The sequence below is a fragment of the Molossus molossus genome, unplaced genomic scaffold, assembly GCF_014108415.1.
Source record: "Molossus molossus isolate mMolMol1 unplaced genomic scaffold, mMolMol1.p scaffold_m16_p_19, whole genome shotgun sequence".
In the NCBI taxonomy this organism is placed as follows: Eukaryota; Metazoa; Chordata; class Mammalia; order Chiroptera; family Molossidae; genus Molossus; species Molossus molossus.
In genome coordinates, this window is record NW_023425354.1 from 55,778,573 (window position 1) to 55,788,546 (window position 9,974).

Consider the following 9,974-nt stretch of genomic DNA (forward strand, 5'->3'; position numbering starts at 1 on the left):
AAAAGACCAAATTGAGAAGTGTTTATTTGAGATTGAGAAAAAGAATGGCTGTTTGGAAAACACTGATTCAGGCAGAAACCTGTGGCAGATAAAGAAAATTTCCTCCACCCTTCTGGGTTCTTCCAGCTGGTCTAATATTTAAATAGACATGAGATTGATTAAAAAGAGAAAATAACCAAATTTGATTATATACATATGTATGGGGACACTGCAAACATGGATGAGTCAGAGACTCCACATACATGAAAGTTTCAGAGACAAAGGGAAAATTATATATTTGGCATTCTGAGCTAAGGATGACGTAAGGCAGCTTGGGGCTTCAGAAGGAAGGTCATTCACAGAACAGGAAGAACATATGTTCAGTAATTAGATGTTTGCCCTGCCCTATAGTTAGGTCATGGGTATTTATTTCTGGTGATGACTTTTATTATGGGCAAGGACCCAACTTTAAGTTCTTTAAGGGAAAGGTAACAGTTTCTCATGAGACTGCAGGGTCTTGATTGCCTTTAGCTCCAAATAATTTACATGCCAGAGGAGGCCTGTTCTGAACCATTTCTAGCACAGTTTTTTGATTAGGGGGGAAAGGCAGGGGTTTTATGAGAAAAGGGAAGGAGAATAATTACATGAATAAAGAAAAGAATTTCTGAAGGTGCAAATGAGCTAAGTTATTCTTTAGCTGTACGTGGTGGTGCTAATTCTAAGGGATGTTTCAGTTTGCAGTTCAGCAGTCAGGATGCCTGTGTTGGCCGGGCCAGAGCTTACTTTTCCCAGTTCAAACATTCCAAAGGTTGAGGGAGTACGACATGCAAGACTTCACTCATCCTATTTTTAAAGGGCTTCAATTTATGTCAACATTTCACAGTTTAAACAACAGAAATTTATTTCCTCGCAGATCTGAAGCCTGGAAGTCTGAGATGAAGGTGTTGGCAGGGCTGGTTTCTTCTGAGGCCTCTCTCCTTGGCTGGTGGGTGGCCGCTTCTCCCTGTGCCCTCGCACGGTCTTCCCTCTGTGTGTGTCTGTGGCCTCTTCTCCTTACAAGAACACCAGTCTTACTGGATTGGGGTCCACTTATATGACCTCATTTTCCCCTTACTTACTCTTTAAAAGTCTTATCTCCAAAAACAGTTACTTTCTGAAGTACTGGGAGTTAGGAATTTAACTCATGAATTGGGGCAGAGAGGGAGAAGCGATTCGGCTCATAATACATGGCCAGGGGAAAGTCTGAAGTATCTAGCCCATAAGAAGAAAGGCATCAGCCCTGGCTGATATTGTCCAGTGGTGAAAGCATCAGCCCGTGCACTGAAGGGTCTCAGGTTCAATTCCAGTCAAGGGCACGTACCTGGGTTGCAGGTTCGATCCCTGGCCCCAACTGGAGAACGTGCAGGAGGCCACCTATCAATGTGTCTCTTGCACATTGATGCTTCTCTCTCTTTCTTTCTCTCTCTCTCCCTTTTCTTCCCTCCTTTTCACTCTCTCTAAAAATCAAAGGAAAAAATATCCTTGGGTAAGAATTAACATAATAATAATAATAATAATAATAATTATAATAATAAAGGCATCACCTAGGCATCACCACTGGATATAGGGGGTACACACAGTGTACTTAGTATTTTCCAGATGAGCACCAAAGAACCCAGGGTACCTGCACCCAACTCTGTATCCTGAAGAGATTCTACAGCTTCCCTGAGATTTCTTCAGATAAATTCATATGGATTTTGAAAACAAATAGAATAGAGAGAATGGGGGAGGGAGCCTTGGTCCAACTCAACCCTGGGATCAGGGTTTGGGTGTCTCCCAAATGTCACACTCTCCAAGGCTCTCCACCTGTGGGGTGAGTTCTGAAGGATCTGGATTAAACCAGATAAACCAAGGGATGTTTCTTCCCAGTAGCCAGGACATTTCATAAATGCAGGAAACCCAGCAGCTGCTTAGGGGTGGAGGGCATGGAAGGCTATGATGACCTGTCTCAGATGTGGCCCTGTTTGCTCTTTTCAGCAGTACGTATACTGTTTCCCACGTGCCCCTGTCTTGACCAACCTCCTCTACTGCTAAAGATCCCCTCAGACAGGTTTGCCTGTGCTTCATTTCATGGTTTTTACATCTCCAACTAGGAAGGAAGGGAGCTGGCTTCTGCTGGTCGGCCTGGGGGCTTTCTCCAGTATTAACAGGACAGGGTTGCTTCTCTTTCAGAATGACCTGGTGCTGGAAACTGAACAGAGCCTTTGATGTTTCTAGGGAGTGGGAGGGAAAGTGACTGCCTATCTGACCTGTTCTATAGCCTGGGTTTCCTTGTGGCTTCTCACTCATCTCCCATTCTTTATATATATATATAAAAATCTCTCTAAAAATCAAAGGAAAAAATATCCTTGGGTGAGAATTAACAAAATAATAATAATAATAATAATAATGATGATGGCATCACCTAGGCATCACCACTGGATATAGGGGGTACACACAGTGTACTTAGTATTTTCCAGATGAGCACCAAAGAATTATATATATATATATATATATATATATATATATATATATAATATTTTTTATTTATGAAAATGTTTTGTTACAGATATTTCTCATTTTTCCCCCATTGACACCCTCCTTCCCCTCCCCCATCCCCAGCTTTGTTGTCTATGTTCATTGGTCATGTGTACATGCATGTAAGTTCTGTGGTTTATCTCATCTTTCCCCAACCCCCCTCCTCTGAGGCTTGTCAGTCTGTACCCCACCTCTATGTCTCTGGGTTAATTTTGTTCAGCAGTTTGTTTAGTTCATTATATTCCACAAATAAATGAGATCATGTGATATTTGTCTTTCTTTGCTTGGCTTGTTTTGCTTAGCATAATACTCTCCAGGTTCTTCCATGCCATCCCAAAGGATAAGAGATCTTTCTTTCTTACAGCTGCATAGTATTCCATTGTATACATGTAACACAACTTTTTAATCTACTGATGGATACTTGGACTGTTTCCAGATCTTAGCTATTATAAATAGTGCTTCTATGAACATAGGGGTACATATTTTCTTTCTGATTGGTGTTTCAGGCTTCCTTGGGTATATTCCTAGAAGTGGGATCAGTGGGTCAAATGGCAGTTCAATTTTTAATTTTTTGAGGTAACACCATAATATTTTCCACAGTGGCTGCACCAGTCTGCATTCCCACCAGCAGTGTACTAGAGTCCCCTTTTCTCCACACCCTTGCCAACACTTGTTGTTTGATGATTTGTTGATGGCGGCCATTCTGACAGGTGTGAGGTGATACTTCATAGTTGTTTTAATTTGCATCTCTCTAATGATTAGTGATGTTGAGCATTTCTTTTCTTTTCTTTTTTAAATTGCATTGTTGTTGTTTTTTATGAATTTTTATTTATTTTTTTGTTACAGATATTTTACCTTTTTACCCCATTGGCACCCCCCACCCCACCCCACCTCCGCCCCGTCCCCGGCTTAGTTGTCCATGTCCATTGGTCATGCATACATGCATATAAGTTCTGTGGTTTATCTCTTCCCACCCCCCCACCCCCCATCCCCTCTTCTGAGGGATGTCAGTCTGTGCCCTACTTCCATGTGTCTGGGTCTACTGTATTCCTCAGACTGTTATGTTCATTATATTCCGTATATAAGTGAGATCATGTGGTATTTGTCTTTTTCTGCTTGGCTTCTTTCACTTAGGATAACACTTTCCAGGTCCCTCCATGTCGTCTCAAAGGATAAGAGATCTTTCTTTCTTACCGCTGTATAGTACTCCATTGTATATTTGTACCGCAGCTTTTTTATCCATTCATCTACTGGTGGACACTTGGGCTGTTTCCAGATCTTAGCTATTGTAAATAGTGCTGCTATGAACATGGGGGTACATATATTCTTCCTGATTGGTGTTTCAGGCTTCTTAGGGTATATTCCTAGAAATGAGATCACTGGGTCAAATGGAAGTTCAATTTTTTAATTTTTTGAGGTAACACCATATTATTTTCCATAGCGGCTGCACCAGTCTGCATTCCCACCAGCAGTGTATTAGAGTCTCCTTTTCTCCACACCCTCGCCAACACTTGTTGTTTGATGATTTGTTGATGGCGGCCATTCTGACAGGTGTGAGGTGATACCTCATTGTTGTTTTAATTTGCATCTCTCTGATGATTAGTGATGTTGAGCATTCTTCATATGTCTTTTGGCCATTTGTATGTCCTGTTTGGAGAGGTGTCTATTCAGCTCCTCTGCCCATTTTTTAATTGGGTTCTTTGTCTTCCTTTTGTGGAGTTGTATGAGCACTCTATATATATTGGAAATTAACCCCTTATCTGATACATCATTGGCAATGATGTTCTCCCATACAGTGGGTTGCCTTTCCATTTTGATGATTGTTTCTTTTGCTGTGCAGAAGCTTTAGAGTTTGATGTAGTCCCCTGTGTTCATTTTCTCCTTTATTTCTGTTGCCTTAGGTGATGTATCAGTGAAAATTCTGCTCCGTATGATGTCCGAAATTTTGTTGCCTACATTTTCTTCTAGAATTTTTATGGATTCACGGGTCACATTTAAGTCTTTTATCCATTTCGAGTTTATTTTTGTGTATGGTGTAAGTTGATGGTCTAGTTTCATTTTTTTGCATGTAGCTGTCCAATTTTCCCAACACCATTTATTAAAGAGGCTGTCTTTACTCCACTGTATGCTCTTGCCACCTTTGTCAAATATTAATTGAGCGTATTGCCTTGGGTCCATTTCTGGGTTTTCAGTTCTGTTCCACTGGTCTATATGCCTGTTCTTGTGCCAGTACCAGGCTGTTTTGGTTACAGTTGCTTTGTAGTATAACCTGATATCTGGTATTGTGATCCCACCTACTTTGTTCTTCTTTTTCAAGATTGCTGTGGCTATTTGGGGTTTTTTTTGGTTCCATATGAACTTTTGAAGTATTTGTTCTAGTTCTATGAAATATGTCGTTGGTATTTTGATGGGGATCGCATTGAATCTATAGATTGCTTTGGGTAGTATGGACATTTTAATTATGTTAATTCTTCCAATCCATGAACTGGGTATGTGCTTCCACTTTTTTATATCTTCCTCTATTTCTTTTTTCAATGACCTGTAGTTTTCTGCAAATAGGTCCTTTACTTCTTTGGTTAAGTTTATTCCTAGGTATCGTAATTTTTTTGGCGCGATGGTAAATGGGATTGTTTTTTCAGTTTCTCTTTCTGTGAGTTCATCATTGATGTACAAGAATGCCGTCGATTTCTTGACGTTAATTTTGTATCCTGCTACTTTGCCAAATTCATTTATTAAGTCTAATAGATTTTTGATGGAGTCTTTAGGGTTTTCTATGTACAATATCATGTCATCTGCAAATAATGACAGTTTCACTTCCTCCTTTCCAATTTGGATCCCTTTTATTTTTTCTTCATGTCTGATTGCTGTGGCTAAGACTTCCAGTACAATGTTAAATAAGAGTGGCAAAAGTGGACATCCCTGTCTTGTTCCTGTTCTTAATGGAAATGTTTTTAGTTTCTGTCCATTGAGTGTGATGTTGGCTATAGGTCTTTCATATATGGCCTTTATTATGTCGAGATATGATCTCTCTATTCCTACATTGCTGAGCATTTTTATCAGAAATGGATGCTGGATTTTGTCGAATGCTTTTTCAGCATCTATTGATATGATCAGAGCATTTCTTTATATGTCTCTTGGCCATTTGTATGTCCTGTTTGGAGAGGTGTCTATTTAGTTCCTCTGCCCATTTTTTAATTGGGTTCTTTGTCTTCCTTTTGTTGAGTTGTATGAGAATTCTATATATTTTGGAATTTAACCTTTTATCTGATGCATTATTGGTGATTATGGTCTCTCTTATAGTGGGATCCCTTTCCGTTTTGATAGTTGTTTCTTTTGCTGTGCAGAAGCTTTTTAGTTTGATGTAGTGCCATGTGTTCATTTTTTTCCTTTGTTTCTCTTGCCTTAGGTGATATATCAGTGGAAATTCTGCTGCATATGATGTCTAAGATTCTGTTGCCTACATTTTCTTCTTAAATTTTTATGGATTCACAAGTTACATTTAAGTCCTTTGTCCATTTTGAGTTTATTCTCATGTATGGTGTAAGTTGGTGTTTCTAGCTTCATTTGTTTGCAAGTAGCTGTCCAATTTTCCCAACACCATTTACTGAAGAGACTGTCTTGACTCCACTGTATGCTCTTCCCATCCCTGTCAAATATTAATTGAGCATACTGCCTTGGGTCCACTTCTGGGTTCTCTGTTCTGTTCCACTGGTCCATATGCCTGTTCTTGTGCCTATACCAGGCTGTTTTGATTACAGTGGCTTTGTAGTATAACCTGATATTTGGTAATGTGATCCCTCCTACTTTTTCTTCTTTTTCAAGATTGCTATGGTCATCTCCCATTCTTTACCTCGCATCTCATTCCCACCCTTTCTCCTTTTATGACCCATTTCCTGCTGCACCTTCTTTACTGCTCACTAACCCTGTGGGGCAGCTCGCAGTTGTTCCCGGCCCTTCTACAGTACCCATCAGAGTTCTGAGCTCACTGACATTCCACAGCCTAGTGGAAGCCAGGAAATAGGAATTTTCAGACCCAGGCTGGTCTGGGGAAATTTTTTGTCTTCTCCTAACCTCATTTTTCTTGTCGATAAAATGAGCAGATTGGTTTAAGTCAGGGCTGGTAACTAGCCTCCTGGTTTGGCTGTCTGGAAGATTGTTTGTGTCTAAGTTCATATCGGAGCTGAGTGGGAAAGGGCACTGGGATCGGATACCCGACTTCCAGGAACTGCAGTCATCCCATCACACATCAAACCCCTACTCCACACTTCAGCACCAGGAGATGGGGATTGACATGGTGCCTGTCTCCTAAACTCAAATTCCCTACTGAAACGATTAGTCTATACCCACCACCACCACCTCTTTTTTCCCAGTGTGCCCTGGGACATCTGGTAGTCTCAGTCTCTTATTAACCAGTTCCCTCTGCTTCCCTGTCCTCACTGAAACCTGGATTTCCCTCAAGACTCTGCTTCTCCTGCTGCCTCTCAGTTGGTGCTGTTCCTTCTCTCACCACCTGTGTACCTCAGAGCCAAGGTAGAGTGGGATCCCTCCTCACCCCCATCTAAAACATCCAGATTGCCAGCCACCCCCAAGCCATCTTCTCAGATCTGCTCCCCTGATGCTCACCCCAACGGGCAACACCTCCCCCTCCTCTCCTCCTGGCTGTCTTCTTCCAGCCTCCTGATCATGCCCTGTACATGGAAGACTGAAGCTCCTGAATCACACCTTCCTCCCTCTCCACCCCAGTTCTACCTCATTCTCAGTACCTCCACCTCTGAATATTCCTTCACTGCCTCATAGCTGAGTCCTCCTCCTCAGCCACCCACACTGGGGTCACACCTGTTTTTCATTTTTATTTATTTATTTATTTATTTATCCTCACCAGAGGACATTTTTCCATTTTTTGTTCAGATAGAGCAGGAGGGAGAGAGAGGAAGAGAGAGAGAGAGAAACATCGATGTGAAGGGACACATCGAGTGGCTGCCACCTGCACGACCAACCAGGGCCGGGGACAAACTGAAACCGAGGTACATGCCCTTAGCGGGAACCAAACCCGGGTCTCTCTGTACCGCAGGCCGACGCTCTAACCGCTGAGCCAAACCGGCCAGGGCTGTTTTTCATTTTTAATGTGGTAAAATACTTCAGTGCATTAAGTAACCTCACACTGTTGCACAACCATAACCCCATCCATCTCCAGAACTCTTTTTATCTAAAAAACTGAAATTCCATCTCCATTAAATACTAATTCCCAGTTCTTCCCTGCCTCCCAGCCCCTGCTTTCTGTCTCTATGAATATGGTCATTCTAAGTACCTCATATAAGTAGAACCATACATTAGTTGTCCTTCTGCACCTAGTTTACTTCACTCAGCACAATGCCCTTAGGTTTCATTCATGTAGCATTTATCATAATTTTCTTCTCCACACATGGGTTTTAAATTCACCAGAAATCTGTCTCCAAAATCATGAATTGATAATCCTACTCTCTGACTAAACCTATAGCTCACTTGCTTTAAAGTCCTATGGGGAAAAATGCCTCAGGCTCATTAGGCCTCTAATCCACTGTTCATCGTTTCCTCTCTGTCATCATGTTCCTCCTGGCTTCATGTTCTTCTCTGCTTCTTTTAGACTGCATATTCCACCACAGACATCCTTCTCTTGCAGCTGCCCTCAGCCCCCTTGCCCTTATACCTTCCATCACATTCTCCTGACACCCTAGATCCCGAAGTGACCCCAATATACACCTTCCCTGAACCTGCATTTAAAAGCAAGGATTATCAAAACGAAGTCACCAACCACAAAAAGGAGTTCCACTGTAGGTTCAAGATCATTACCCTCCAGCAGGACCCTGGCCTTGCACACCATCATGCTGTGCTTCTCTGTTCCCTCCACAAGGACTAGGTTCCTCACTCCTCATCCCTCTTATGTCTTCCCACTGCTACTCTGTGCAGAGGACCTTGGCTCACACTTTGCTGTGGAAAAGAAGCCACTAATTAGGAACTCCCTAATGTTCCCATGGCCAGCTCTCAAAGGTGCCAGCACCTGTAGCCTCTCCTCCTCCTTTCCTCCTGCTGCAATGGAGCAGCATCCCTGGTCCCTCCCTCCTCATGTGAACTGGACCCCACTCCTTACCTTATCAGGACTCTGCTCCTTCAGTGATTCTCCTTCCTGCTCATTTACTCTGTCCCGCTCCACTAGATAGCTCACATGAAGGTGCAAATACACTCCAGTGTCTTCCATCTTTAACAACATTTTCTCCTGACCCCACATGCCGGTCCAACTTAGATCTACAGGTCTCAGCTTCAGTGTCTCCCCAGTGAGCCCAGACCCTCCCGACCACTCACTTTGTCATTCCACTTCCTACTGTTTATCCAGCACTTCTCATCTGAGCTACAGATTTGCTAAGTGAATGAGTATATATGGTTCACCTGCTCCTACAGGCTCCTCTAGTGTGTATAAGGCCCCTTATAACTGTAAGGTTGATAGTTTCTAACACATGCCCATTTCCTGTTTCATGCTCTGGTGCCACCATGAACATCTGAAGCTCTTACCAAAACCATCTGCCTTCCACAGTCACTTAGACAGAGTCGTACATGACCACTCTGGGAACCAGAGGGGACTCCGAAGGTTTTCCTGCATTCCTGGCTCTGTTCAGTTCATCTATGACCATCAAGTCCTTGCGAGCATTCTACAACCTGCTAGTTGGTCTCTACAGCAGTAAATTATTATATGCTAACAATTCACTGACATCGATTCAGGCAATGGATGGCCCTGCCAGAAGTGAAGGCTTACACAATTGTGTTCATCAGACACCATTGACTTCACCTTAACTAACCCTCAGCATTCAGCCTGGTACAAAATGAAATGTCTCTCTCTTCACAAAACAAATGTAATTTCACCTGGATATTCTTTCCTGAATCAAACTTGCCACCAGGAGTATTAGGGTCATATCGTAGTTTGATCTTCCTTTTTAGAATTGAGGGAGATTCTTCTACCCAGAATTTTGAGGACTCAAATTCTACCAAGCCATGAGGTAAGTAATTGGTAGATAGGCAGCTAATTACTAGTCTTTCAACCTGTTGACTTTGTGACAATCCCACAAACTAACAAAGCCACTAAGGGTTACATAAACAATGAACACCAGCAGATCCCCTCCCAGTGTGAGGAATCTGGAAGAATTCAAGAAAAGCTTTATTAACCCAAAGACTGTTTGGCTGTTTCTGGCTAAAGTAACTCCTCTAGCTTTTCTCCTAAGCAAATAGCTTTCAGTTAGTCTCTTCAAAAACCACATTGGCTGGTTTTGCTCAGTGGTTAGAGTGTTGGCCTAAAGATGAAAGAGTCAGGAGTTTGATTCCAGTCAAGGGCACGTACCTTGGTTGCAGTTGGGTCCCCGGCCCAGGTCAGGGTCATGCGGGAGGCAACCAACAGATGTGTCTCTCTCACG